A 12459-nucleotide genomic window follows, 5' to 3' on the forward strand; every position below is an offset into this window, starting at 1 on the left:
ATCAACCCTTGAGACAACTTGGCACTTCATTGCCTTAGAGCCTCAGATGCTCCCATGACATGGGCATGCATGTGACTGGGGCCCCCAGGCACTCTCACAGCATGGGTATGCAAGCAATTGAGGTCCTTTTTTAGCTAATTATGAGCTTGCGACCTTGGTTTCTATACCACCTTTTAAGGGCCAGGACTCAAGCCACTGGCCATAACCCCATGAAACCTTTGGGAATGAAAAGTAACATCGAGACATTGATAAAAATTCAAATATTTGAACAAAGACTCTATAGGACCCCTACTAGACATGACAGGAATTTCATCAAACATGTCATGAATATGAAATCTACAGGTCTTAACAACATATCTGAGAATAGGGGTCTCATACTTATTTAAGAATCACAAAGAAGTGTTGATTCCTTATCACATTAGTTGCTCATCATCTATTAGGTCATACATTCATTGTGCATTCACTTACAATCAAAACATGATGAGATCCATACATCATCACTGTCTTAAAACATACTCATAACCATCATATAAAAAATAGAAATAATAAGGATACATAAACTATAAATGCCATGTATGAACCAATACATTTTCTCATAAAATATCAAGAAAAGTAACTCTTATTAATTAATGTAAAATCCAATCGGGTATGGGACTTCCACAAACCACCCAACCATAGATTGGCTTAACCAAATATTTCTTTCAGCCAATCACCCCCATTTCATATTCCAAGCATGGATGTGGGACTCATAACCAAAACTCAACTAGGGTTTTTTGAGGCTACACCACCTCACCCTCATCAAGAGAACCAATCTTAGCCACAATCCTCATCGGATCACTAGGCTAAAACAATTATGGATGCCATCGTACTTCTCCACCTGCACCATGAGGAATTTTCCTGTCTCCTAGTCTCCATTATTTACCGCAATCCACAGTTTGATTCAGGGATCACTAGGTCATAACTGAGACACTAGTCTCTAGGCTTTACCATAATCCACACTGGATCAATAGGCCCTAACTGAGACTCCACTCTCTAGGATTTTCCATATATCCCATTCCAAGATTCCTAAGCTTGATGGAGAGAACCCACCTCTAGGATTTACCATATATCCCACCATTCATCGATCGAGGATTCCTAGGCCCACCGAGGAAACACAAAATCTATATTTACAACAACCCACAGTCTAGTTCAGGGATTACTAGGCCATGTGTTATTTCTTTTATAGATCCACCTAACTCAGTTTTGAATCCATCCAGAAATCAAGCTAAAAAAAACATGAGAACCATCATACCATGGCTATCCAAAAATGGCAAGAGAAGATTGAAGAACACTTTCACACCTGGAAAAAAACATGCCCATGATAGCAAGAGAACCAAGATTACACATGCATAACCATGCATGCCAAAACTAGTGAGGAAATCATACATCCAAATTGATACCTACAAATAATCCCGTTGTAACTTCTTGATCTTGCTCTTCCTTGCTTGATCCTTTCTTTCCTTTTCCTTCTTTTCTCTTCTTAATCTAATGTTGAAGCGCTCCAAGAAAACTCTAAGTGTCCAAGAGTGAGAGAGAGAGAATAGAGAGAGAGCTCCTAAACTGAATTGAAAAAAGATACCAATTGATCCTAAGAATCCTTTTTATTAATGAGGCCTCTATTTTCTTTAGTTTTCCATTATTTTCCTTCATTTTCCTCCTTGCATGCAACTTGTGACCTTTCACCTCCCTTTTCTCCTAATTTCAATTATTTTCATAAATAAATTGCCAAAGGTGTCATTTTTCCTTTCCAAAGTGTTTGGCATTTCCTTTTCCATTTTCCCTAGCCCTTATAAACCAAATGAACACCCACACAAGGATGTATTTTCCCAACATATAGCTTGGAATAAGTGTCCCATAACCATGGTTATTATTTTACCTTTATTAACTTTTATTACATGGAATTTCCACTAGGGTTGTTACACAACCCTCCCCCTTGGGGGAACACCATCCTCGGTTTTCAATGACACCTACAACCAAAAAAATTGTTGTGAATAAAACATGCTACCCATGTATCTTTATAACTTAGTTCGATGCAATGTTTACAGTGATCAACCTACTGAAAAGAAACCAACATGACAACATAACAACATGACAATCATAATAACATGACACCCATAATGCTTATTAGATATTTATAACATAGATCATGGCGTTATTTACATCCATATACATATGCACATATACCAAACCATCACACCAAAACATAGACCAAAAACATTCGCTCAACTAGAAAATAAGGAAGGATAAATAGCCCACATCTAATCGGCAACCTCTCATGTAGCTTCATCAAGCCCAAAGTGCTTCCACTGCACTTTAACCTGCTCGATTACTCGGTTCTGGAGCATGAGAATTTTTCTTTGCAATATACACTGAGGTTCCGGTAGGAATTCTCCATCTCGCTCCACTAAAATATAAACCATTCAATCACATGATCAACATATTTAACATATTTCTTAAGCAATGAAACATGGAAAACATCATAGACTTTCATTTTTGGAGGCAGTGCAAGTCAATAGGCTACTGGTCCAATCCTTTCAAGTATACTAAAAGGTCCACAAAACGGAGGTTCCATCTTGGCACACAATCCAATCCAAAAGGAGCTTTTCTTCGGCGCTATGTGAAAGTACACCTGTTCCCCAACTTGAAACTCCGTAAACAACCTGTTTTGATCTGCATAGATTTTCCTCTTGTCCAGGAGGGACTACGTCTCTGGGCCCCGGTGTCAAGATGGTGTAGGCTGCTACATTAAGTGTTATCAATAGTGATGATGTACATAAGAGGTGATGGAATTATCATACAAGGAAAATTCCCTCACATAGGAGTGGCTCCAAGAGATGTTCCGCTACAGGACTTTCAGTCAAAAGGACTCCTATCAGTATGACATAAACTCATGCATGATGATAGTGAGCATCCTGCCACATGGGGTAAAAGGGTACTTAGAAAACATACATGGTGACAACATGAGTATCCCATCAATATGACCAAAAATGGATCTCAAATAAAACATGATGAATCATGACAAGTACATCACACAGATGATGCCATGTCACATCAAGCAGGAATCATGAAAACAAGTAAGTAATAAGATCCCTCATCGAACATCAAACAGGGATTTATGTAGCACAATGCATAGCAAAAGAAGTACATGAACACACTGCATATACCTCACATCCAGGGGCCATCTGAAGAAGAGGATGTCAAATTGTTGAAGTTGTTCATGCCATCAACCTCGCGGCGCCGAATCGCATGGAAATGACTACTCACACATGAATGCTGACACCTGCATTCCACTTAGAAAAGTGGCTAAAAAATAAAATGATCAAATGGAAAATCTGAATGCACCATCATATTTGTGGCATCAAATAGTGCAAAATCAACTTGTCAAATTTCTGAATTTTGAGCAAGTGAAAATCTGGGGCTTAAGGGATTCCCCCTAGATTCCTCAAAGATTCCCTCCTCCAGGTCCTCTGTAATTCTGTTGCTTAGATCAAGAAACTAACTACGCCATTGGTTCGTGTCGCCGAGAGGTGTAAGATCGACATAAAATTTGTCCAATTTGGACACTACAAAAATTTTAACCTCCTAGAAATTTCGCTCAATCATGGTTCCACCTACAATAAATTAATTAAAAAATATTATGTTTCGATTTCCGTGCCCGCTCCTGGTTCCTCCATGCTGCCTCAAACTACGTGTGCACTCCTCCTCCCATGGAGCACTGAGAAAATAGGTTTAAATATGAACTCATGGGCGGATTACACAAAAAATTAGTTGTGGCGTGGTGGAAAACTTGGAAAGTAGTTGAGGACGGGTCGAGGATCAAATCTCGCTCCTCCCGAAATAATACACAACAGTTTGATTGTTTTAAATTACGGTAGTACTTTTTAATGGTGGTTGGGTCTGTGCCTCAAGGGCCGACCCACCACCTATTTTGCTGCGTGCAATGGTTCTGGTCCCAGCCATAAACCACGTTACCAATAGCTATGCCAAGTATGAGGGGGAGGGGCTAGGGGTAGTGGCTGGTCCCTCCATTAATAATTGTTGATAAGGATTGGGGTAGTAGAGTTTGTGGCCCGCCACCCTCTTTTTAATAATTTTTTTGTTATTAAAACAACTTGGTTGCTTTTAAAAATCTGGAATTTTTTATCGAAGGAGACACTTTAACGAGGTGAAAATTTCACTTGGAATCTGGCCAGAGTTGGCCAAATTTATTCTACCAGAAAAAGTCCAAATTGTGTCTCCATTAAGCATGCCCAGTCAGCAAAATTCACCCAAACTTTGTCTGTTCCTAACTTTCACATACGGACTCGGTTTGACGAACCATTCACACCACCAAAATCACGATGACGAGATCTTTAACATGAACCTGGTTTGAGAATAATCCAAAAAATTTAATTTTTGACCCTTCCTGAGTCCTCTTGGACTTCTGCATGTGTCTGGAGCCACCTGGATCAATCCTCCCCACTGAGGAGCTTTTGGTCCTCCAAAAGCATGAAAGCTAATTTGCAACTTCTCTATACCTTGTCTGCATCACAAGCATCCTGAAAGGTCTCGCTTCAATCTCCTTCACCTTTGTTCTTCAGAGCCTTAAGCGATGAGCTGACACCTACCACCTCTACAAACCTGTAGTACAATTCTGCAAATTACATGCTTCATTTACAAGATCAACTAATGACCCAAGCATCCCATACTTTCCACGAGTTTATAACACATACTCAGTGGTCAAGTTTACATCAAGATGGATACAATACCCTAGTTATGACAACAAGGCCGAAATATCTTTATTGCTTCAACAAGTGGTGGAAAACACATCATCATTGCAACATGTGATTTACAAAAATAAGTCCAAACATTATTTTTGTTTTGACAAGTGATGGAAACACGACATCACTTTCACAGTTTATCATGCAACTCAAAATAAGACCAGACTTCATTGTTGCTTCACGAGTGATGGAAACACATCATCACTTTTACATTTTAAAATGAAACAAATGATTTACAAAAGCACGACCATGACAAGCTAACATATCTAGAAACCATTTTTCACTTACCGTTGTGAATGGGTCATCCCTCTGTGGTGTTTTTGCTTGTCAAACAATTGTTTCACCTGGTTCATGCACTGATGCTTTGTTTTTAAGGCACTGCTCTAGATGGAGCCTCCAAAAAGTGGCTCTTTGGTGGCCACCTTTGTCACAATGATTGCAATACATCTTCTTCCTCCAGATCTGCTTAACATGTTTCTTTACTTGTTGTTGAGAGGGTCTTTCACGCCTCATCCTTTTGTGTGTTTCCATTCTTTTCCAACACTTAAAAAATGTATGGTTATGTAATCCACAAAAGGTACATGTTTTTCAATGTCTTGATTTACGTTCATCTTTAAAAACATGATTATAATCAAAATGACCATTCGAATATCGAAACTGGTTATACCTCTCCTTGTCGTCTCTGATGTCATTATGGTGATGAGAGCTTGCCTCAACTCTTTCCCTGCAATGGAAACTACCTTGGGATGATGGGGATGTTTTCCCATCATTCTCTTTCCTCGACAATTTCAACAATGTCTCGGAAGAGTCTGACACCTTCAAGCATTCTCCTTCGGTGTATCCCAAGCCTCCAAATTGAGGTCTTTGCACAACCTCCAATGGTTGAGTTATGCCTTGGTTATTAACACCAAGTTATTTTTCGTCCTCGTGCCTCATCCTAGTAAGGAGCCTCATGTTTGTCCCTATAATTTGGATCTCCAAATATCCAATAGAAATCATACTATGTGAAGATGAAGCCGAAAGGAAATCAACATATTTTACCTCCTCTGTTGATTTGGAAAGAACTGATGAGGGCTTCTCATCATCTGTTGTTGGTGGTTCGCTAACTGTCTTAGCGCATTCCCCAACTTCTTTCCTGGCATACCCAAGTCCTGTCTGACAGGGTAATTCTTCTACTTTGATGGGGTTGACAATGCCTTGGCCATTAATGCCCAAGCCTTTTCCTTCATACCCCATTTTCTTTAACAGTTTGGAGCCAATTCTTGTGGTATGATTTTTCAAGCACAACGAAATCATCATCAGGGCACATACATGAATTCAGAGAATTACTTTTTACCTCACATGGGACACGTTTCAGCTTTTCCAAGGCCTCATCCTTTGCTTGCAGCTGTCGTAGAAAACTATGTTTCTCCTCTTTCTCTTCACATAGAAGCATCTTTAATTCAGTGTTATCTATTTGAAGACTTTGGTTGTTATGCTTGAGTTCTTCCAGGGCCTCTTCCGTGGCTTGCAATTGAAGTTGCAATCGCTCCTTTTCCTTTGTCTCTTTCTGTATAGTTTCATACATTATTTCCACCCTTTTGGAAATTTTGAGCATGGTCTCATACATCTGTTTTTCATCCTCTGTCACTGCACATTCCATTGTTCACGCTTCCAATTCACATCCACACAAAGACTACTCTGATACCACTTGATCAAGGTCTAGGTGCGACAAAGGACCCTTCCAAGACCTTTTACTTTCGTGATGTGTTAAATTTCACTTTTAAAAGAACATAATGAATACATCTGCATGTTGTAAAGAAGAGGAACATGAAAATCATCAGCAACATAAAATAACAAGACATTGATAACGGAGTTCGTCCAGGAGGGACTACGTCTCCAGGCCCCGGTGTCAAGATGGTGTAGGTCACTACACTAAGTGTTGTCAATAGTGGTGATGTACATAAGAGGTGACGTTGTTATCATACAAGGAAAATTCCCTCACGCAGGAGTGGCTCCAAGAGATGTTCCACTACAGGAACTCTCAGTCAAAAGGACTCCTATCAGTATGAGATAAACTCATGCATGATGATAGTGAGCATCTTGCCACATGGCATAAAAGGGATCTCAGCAAACATACATGGCAAGAACATGAGTATCCCATCAACATGATGACAAAGGAATATCAAATAAAACATGATGAATCATGACAACAAGTACATCACACAGATGATTCCACGTCACATCAAGAAGGAATCACTAAAATAAGTAAGAAACAAGATCCCTCATCAAACATCAAACAGGGATCTGTGCAACACAATGCATAGAAAAAGAAGTACATGAACACACTACATATATCTCAAATCCAGGGGCCATCTGAAGAAGAGGATGTCAAACTGTTGAAGTTGTTCGTGCCATCAACCTCGCGGCGTCAAATCGCATGGAAATGACTACTCACACATGAATGCTGACACTTGCATTCCACTTAGAAAAGTGGATGAAAAATGAAATGAGCAAATGGAAAATCTGAATGGACCATCAGATCTGTGGTGTCGAATAGTGCAAAACCGACTGTCAAATTTATGAATTCTAAGAAAGTGAAAATATGGGGCTTAAGGAATCTTTTAGATTCCCCCTAGATTCCTCAAAGATTCCCTCCTCCGAGTACTCTGCAATTCGACTGCTCAGATCAGGAAAATGACTGCACCATCGGGTTTGTGTGACTGAGAGGTGTAATATCGACATAAAATTTGTCCAATTTGGACACTGCAAAAATTTCACCCTCTTAGAAATTTCGCTCAATCATGGTTCTGCAATAAATTAATTAAAAAAATATCACGTCTCGATTTCTATGCCCACTCCTAGTTCCTCCATGTTGCCTCGAACTATGTGCATGCTCCTCCTCCCATGGCACACTAAGAAAATAGGTTTAAATATGAACTTGTGGGTAGATTACACAACAAATTAGTTGTGGCGCAATGGAAAACTTGGAAAGTAGTTGAGGAGGGGTCGGGGGATCAAATCCTACCCCTCCCGAAATAATACACAATAGTTTGATTGTTTTAAATTACGACGATAGTGTTTAATGGTGGTTGGGTCCATGCCACAAGGGCCAGCCCACCACCTATTTTGCTGTGTGTAATGGTTTTGGTCCCGGCCATAAACCATGGTCCCAACGGTTATGCCAAGTATGAGGGGAGGGGCCATGGTTAGTGGCCCGTCTCTCCATTAATAATTGTTGATAAGGATTGGGGTAGCAGGGTTGGTGGCCCACCACCCTTTTTTTTAATAATTTTTTTGTTATTAAAACAACTTGGCCGGTTTTAAAAATCTAGATTTTTTACCGATGGAGACAATTTAACGAGGCAATAATTGTTCCCAGAATCCGACCGGAGTTGGCCAGATTCTGTCCACTGGAAAAAGTCCAAATTGTGACATTTTAACGAGGCGACAATTTCACCCGGAATCCGACTGGATTTATCCAGATTCCGTTTGCCGGAAAAGTCCAAATTGTGTCTCCATTAAGCCTACCTAGTCAGTGAAAGTCAACCAAACTTTGACTTCTCCTAACTTTCACATACAGACTCGATTTGACGAACTATTCATACCACCACGATCAAAACAATGAGATATTTAACATGAACCTAGTTTGAGCATAATCTAAACACTTTGATTTTTGACCCTTCCTAAGTCCTCTTGGACTTCTGCATGTGTCTGGAGCCACCTGGATCACAATGTTATCCCTAAACCTACACAAAACTCCTTCCAAAATGTGGAAGTGAATTTAGCATCCCTATCTAACACAATCTTCTTCGGAACACCATGCAATATGACCACAACTATGATGAAGACTTGTGCTACGTTACTAGCTGAATAAGTAGATTTCACTGCAATGAAGTGCACTACCTTTTTCAACCTTTCCACCCCAACCATGATGGAATCATGCTATGTAGATGTCCTCGGTAAACCTGTGATGAAATCCATGGAAATAACCTCCCATTTCCACTCTGTAATTGTAATCGGTTGCAATAATCCACATAAATTCTTATATTTTTCCTTTACCTATTGATAGTCGAAGCATCTAGCCACAAATTCTACCACTTCCTTCTTTAGATTGGACCAATAATAAAACTTCTTCACTATTGTCAATGTCTTTTGATGTCCCGAGTGACCTAAATACGTCTTAGCATGAAATTCCCTCAAGATGATCTTCTTGATTTCTCTGTTTTCTAGGACATATGTCTCTGACAAAGCCATCTGCTATAAGATGATAGTCCACATCCTAGTGTTATAGACATATTTGGGCACTACAACCCCAATCACATATGTCCATAAACCAAGGGCTTCTAAACCCCTAAAAGTGTTGTTTCATACCCTAAAGGAACAAGGTCAGTTGATTACATCATTTCCTAGAAGTTGTCCCTGAAAAACTGCTCATAAATGGTTAAAACTGGACCATACAGACTACTCCATGCTAAGGGTGTGATGCATCTCACCTGTTACACACAAGGGGTGTGATGCATACTGAAAAGCCCTTATGTAGGGTGCAATGTACGAGAGCCGACAAATGGCAGAAGCAGTTTGCTAGGTGGAAACTCAAAGAATCTTCTAGAAACTGCTCATATGACACTTGCCTCTTTGAATTCGCCCAGGGATGAGTAAGAGGACATGAAATCTCCAAGTGGAACCAAGAACTATTAGTGAAATGACACTAATCAAAATCCCAAAAGCTGACTCACTCTCCTGCAAACATCTATATATGGATCCCTCATCCTAGATATCCAAGAGGCTGGAATTTTGTAATTTTCAAGGAAGTGTTGTTGGTTTCTGTTTGAAGACATTGTTGGGTGATCTTGCTTTGTATGAGGTGAAGAGGGATTTCATGCTAAGAAGATGATGCTGGATTAGACAGCTTGGTTGTAATCCTCTCTTCTACTACTTCTACCAATAAAGCTATTTGAGTTTTCCTCCATATGCTTGTATATCTTTGAATCTTGTATTTGTATATGCATTTATATGGTTAATGTACATCTGATCCTACATTGTTTGTGGTTATAGATCTCTATGCTTTGATGGTATTTTGCTGCTTTGACTCTATAGGTGTTCTTTGAAGCAGGACAAGTGAGAAAGGAGTGGCGAAAGCTCTATCAAGGGAGAGAGGAAACAAGCAAGGAGACTAGCGAAAGACTGAGGTTGGTACTCTCTGCTTCTCTCTCATCTATCTCTCATAAAGGAAAACACAAGTAACTTTATTTTGTTTGTTTCTAAGATAGCTACCCGTCTTAGTGGGACTAGTAGCTCTGAATGGACACTAGTTTTCCCAATAACAAAATGGAAATTCCACTGGGGAACGAATATTTTGTTTGTTTTGTTACTGTTGTTTGCTTTATAAACCACAGACGGAGCCTAAAGTTAAGCCAACTAGCCTTTGAACTGCTTTTGCTATGCAAATGCAAAGTAGATCAATGCTGCTTCAGTCAATCTTCGGGTTGGTTTATGAATTGAACATCTGACTTGCAAACATCCTAAGTGCCCTGGTGGTAGCTCAAATAACCTCATTAGATCAGCCCCTATACTTTGTGTTTACTGACTATCATTAGCTAAGCCTAAACCCCTAAACTTAGCTGCAAACTATGAGTGAAAACCAAGCTCAGTCTCATCCCTAGACCATCGCACTATCTCTCATTGGTAGTCTGGATGCATCACACCTCCCGCGTGTGCAAGTGAGATGCATCTGTATTTTCCTTAAGGACAGGTGCGATGATTGATTAAGACTGTTTCTGCCTCTAGATTTTGGTTTTTTCCTCATTGTCTTCAGCTTTATTCAGTAGTTTAGTTGTCTATGATCAGTATATCACTGTCGAAACCATCTTCCTTTGCATTATTCAGCCTCCACTGATAAGGAATTGTGAATGTTTTTTATGTATTTTTCATCATTTACAGTTCTCCTTTGCAAATAGTAGCTTAATCGAACTGTCGTCTTTTTGATTTGAAAGTGTCGCAAGTGTTGTTTTCAGTTAAGAAAAAGAGTGTCATAAATAATTCCTCTTTTAGATAGTCGATTACACTTTTTCCATTGTATTTGATTTGAATTAATAGTATTTCAAGTGTCGAAAGCAATTTTAAATTCGAAATCGCAAAGTGTCGTCTTAGCCTTCCTTTCGTTTTTTGAAGAGAAAATTGTTAGTACTGTCGCTTTGAAAGAAAATAATTCAGATCTGTACTTAGTTTTCTTTTTGTCATTCTCACATTAAGGAAACTAAAAAACAATACATGCATGTGCATTTGCATTTAGACTGCATGCTGAAATTGATTTAGGAAAAGTGCATCTAGTGTGTGCTCTCTGCTCTATGTTGAAAGAATTTCATTTCTCTTTCCTTAGTAGCTAGGATTTTCATTGCAAAAAGAAAGTAAACGACTGTTTATCATCTTAGATTGCACATTTAGGAATTGTATATCTACATCACATGGTGAATCTTAAAGGAAAACTTATTAAGAAAGATCAACTGTAAAATAAACCTCAATGAACATAAAAATGCTTTGGAACCTAACGCACAACATCTAGAAGTCTAGGCTAGAGATGTATTTCAGTGTCATAAAGCCTGGTAACTATCTCTTTCATCGTAGGTTGGGTCATTCCTCCTCTTTGAGACGACAAGTGCCAGTACAGACTTGTGCTCCCACGTACCGTTGAGTATATATTGGGAGACCACAATAGGCTACATCTTTTATCCTTAGGAAGCCGTGTCTACCGCTCTATCGATTGCAATGCACTAAACACAGCATTCGGGAAGATTCACTGCCATACCATAAAAAGTATTCTGCAATTTTGCAATTGGTTTGGTAATCCCTCTGTCTAGATTTCCAGAGAAGTCACTTCCATTCCTTTTCAGACTCCCTAAAAGAAAAGGTCCATCTGAGCACTTGTCACTTCAGGCTCATTAAAAATCGAAGGCGACTAGAGTCATCTTTAGCTTTTTCTCGAATCTTAAAAATTGAAAAAGCAAGTTGTGTCAAAGCGTCATAAAATTCATTTAATTCGGAATAACTTTTTCCCTTTTTATTTTGAGTTGATCAAGTAATCCGCAATCGTGGAAGAAACTCAATCAAAAACCCATCGTTCATGGAGACTAACGAGTCAACCGTCTTTGACTCTGGAAACGAAACCGTTCCTGGCCAAGCGATCTCGTTTAACTGGGTCAAAGTCTCCTGGTTTATTTGAAACTTGTGTTTCAACATCCTCAGAGACTCCAGTTACTCCAACTATTTCTGGTATCCCTACCTCTACAGAAGAAGTTCCACAGTTACAAGAGGACATTAGAACTGATCCTAGTGTAACGATAAACACATATATTCCTGAACCAACTCCATCTAGGATTGATTCGAAAGGTGTCACCCCTCCAACCTCTGTCGCTGCAGAGTGTGTACCTTATTCGGCACCAGAAATATTTTACGGACCTGACGGTCTGCCTCTTCCACCTGGACTGATTGCGATAGAAGAGATTGTGGAGGATCTTCCATCCAATACCCCATTACATTTTGGAACTGGGATCCACCTATATCCTTCTAATTTAGAAGTTAGTCACCCTTCATTGGAAGATCCTGTGGAATCGCTAGGAAGTCTTTTGGATAGACTCAATATGTCTGAACAACCATCGACATCTAGGACTGTGTCATATGA

Source organism: Pinus tabuliformis, chromosome 3_1 (genome assembly GCF_031772625.1).
Source record: "Pinus tabuliformis cultivar Carrire ecotype Pingquan chromosome 3_1, CPIR1, whole genome shotgun sequence".
Classification (NCBI taxonomy): domain Eukaryota; kingdom Viridiplantae; phylum Streptophyta; class Pinopsida; order Pinales; family Pinaceae; genus Pinus; species Pinus tabuliformis.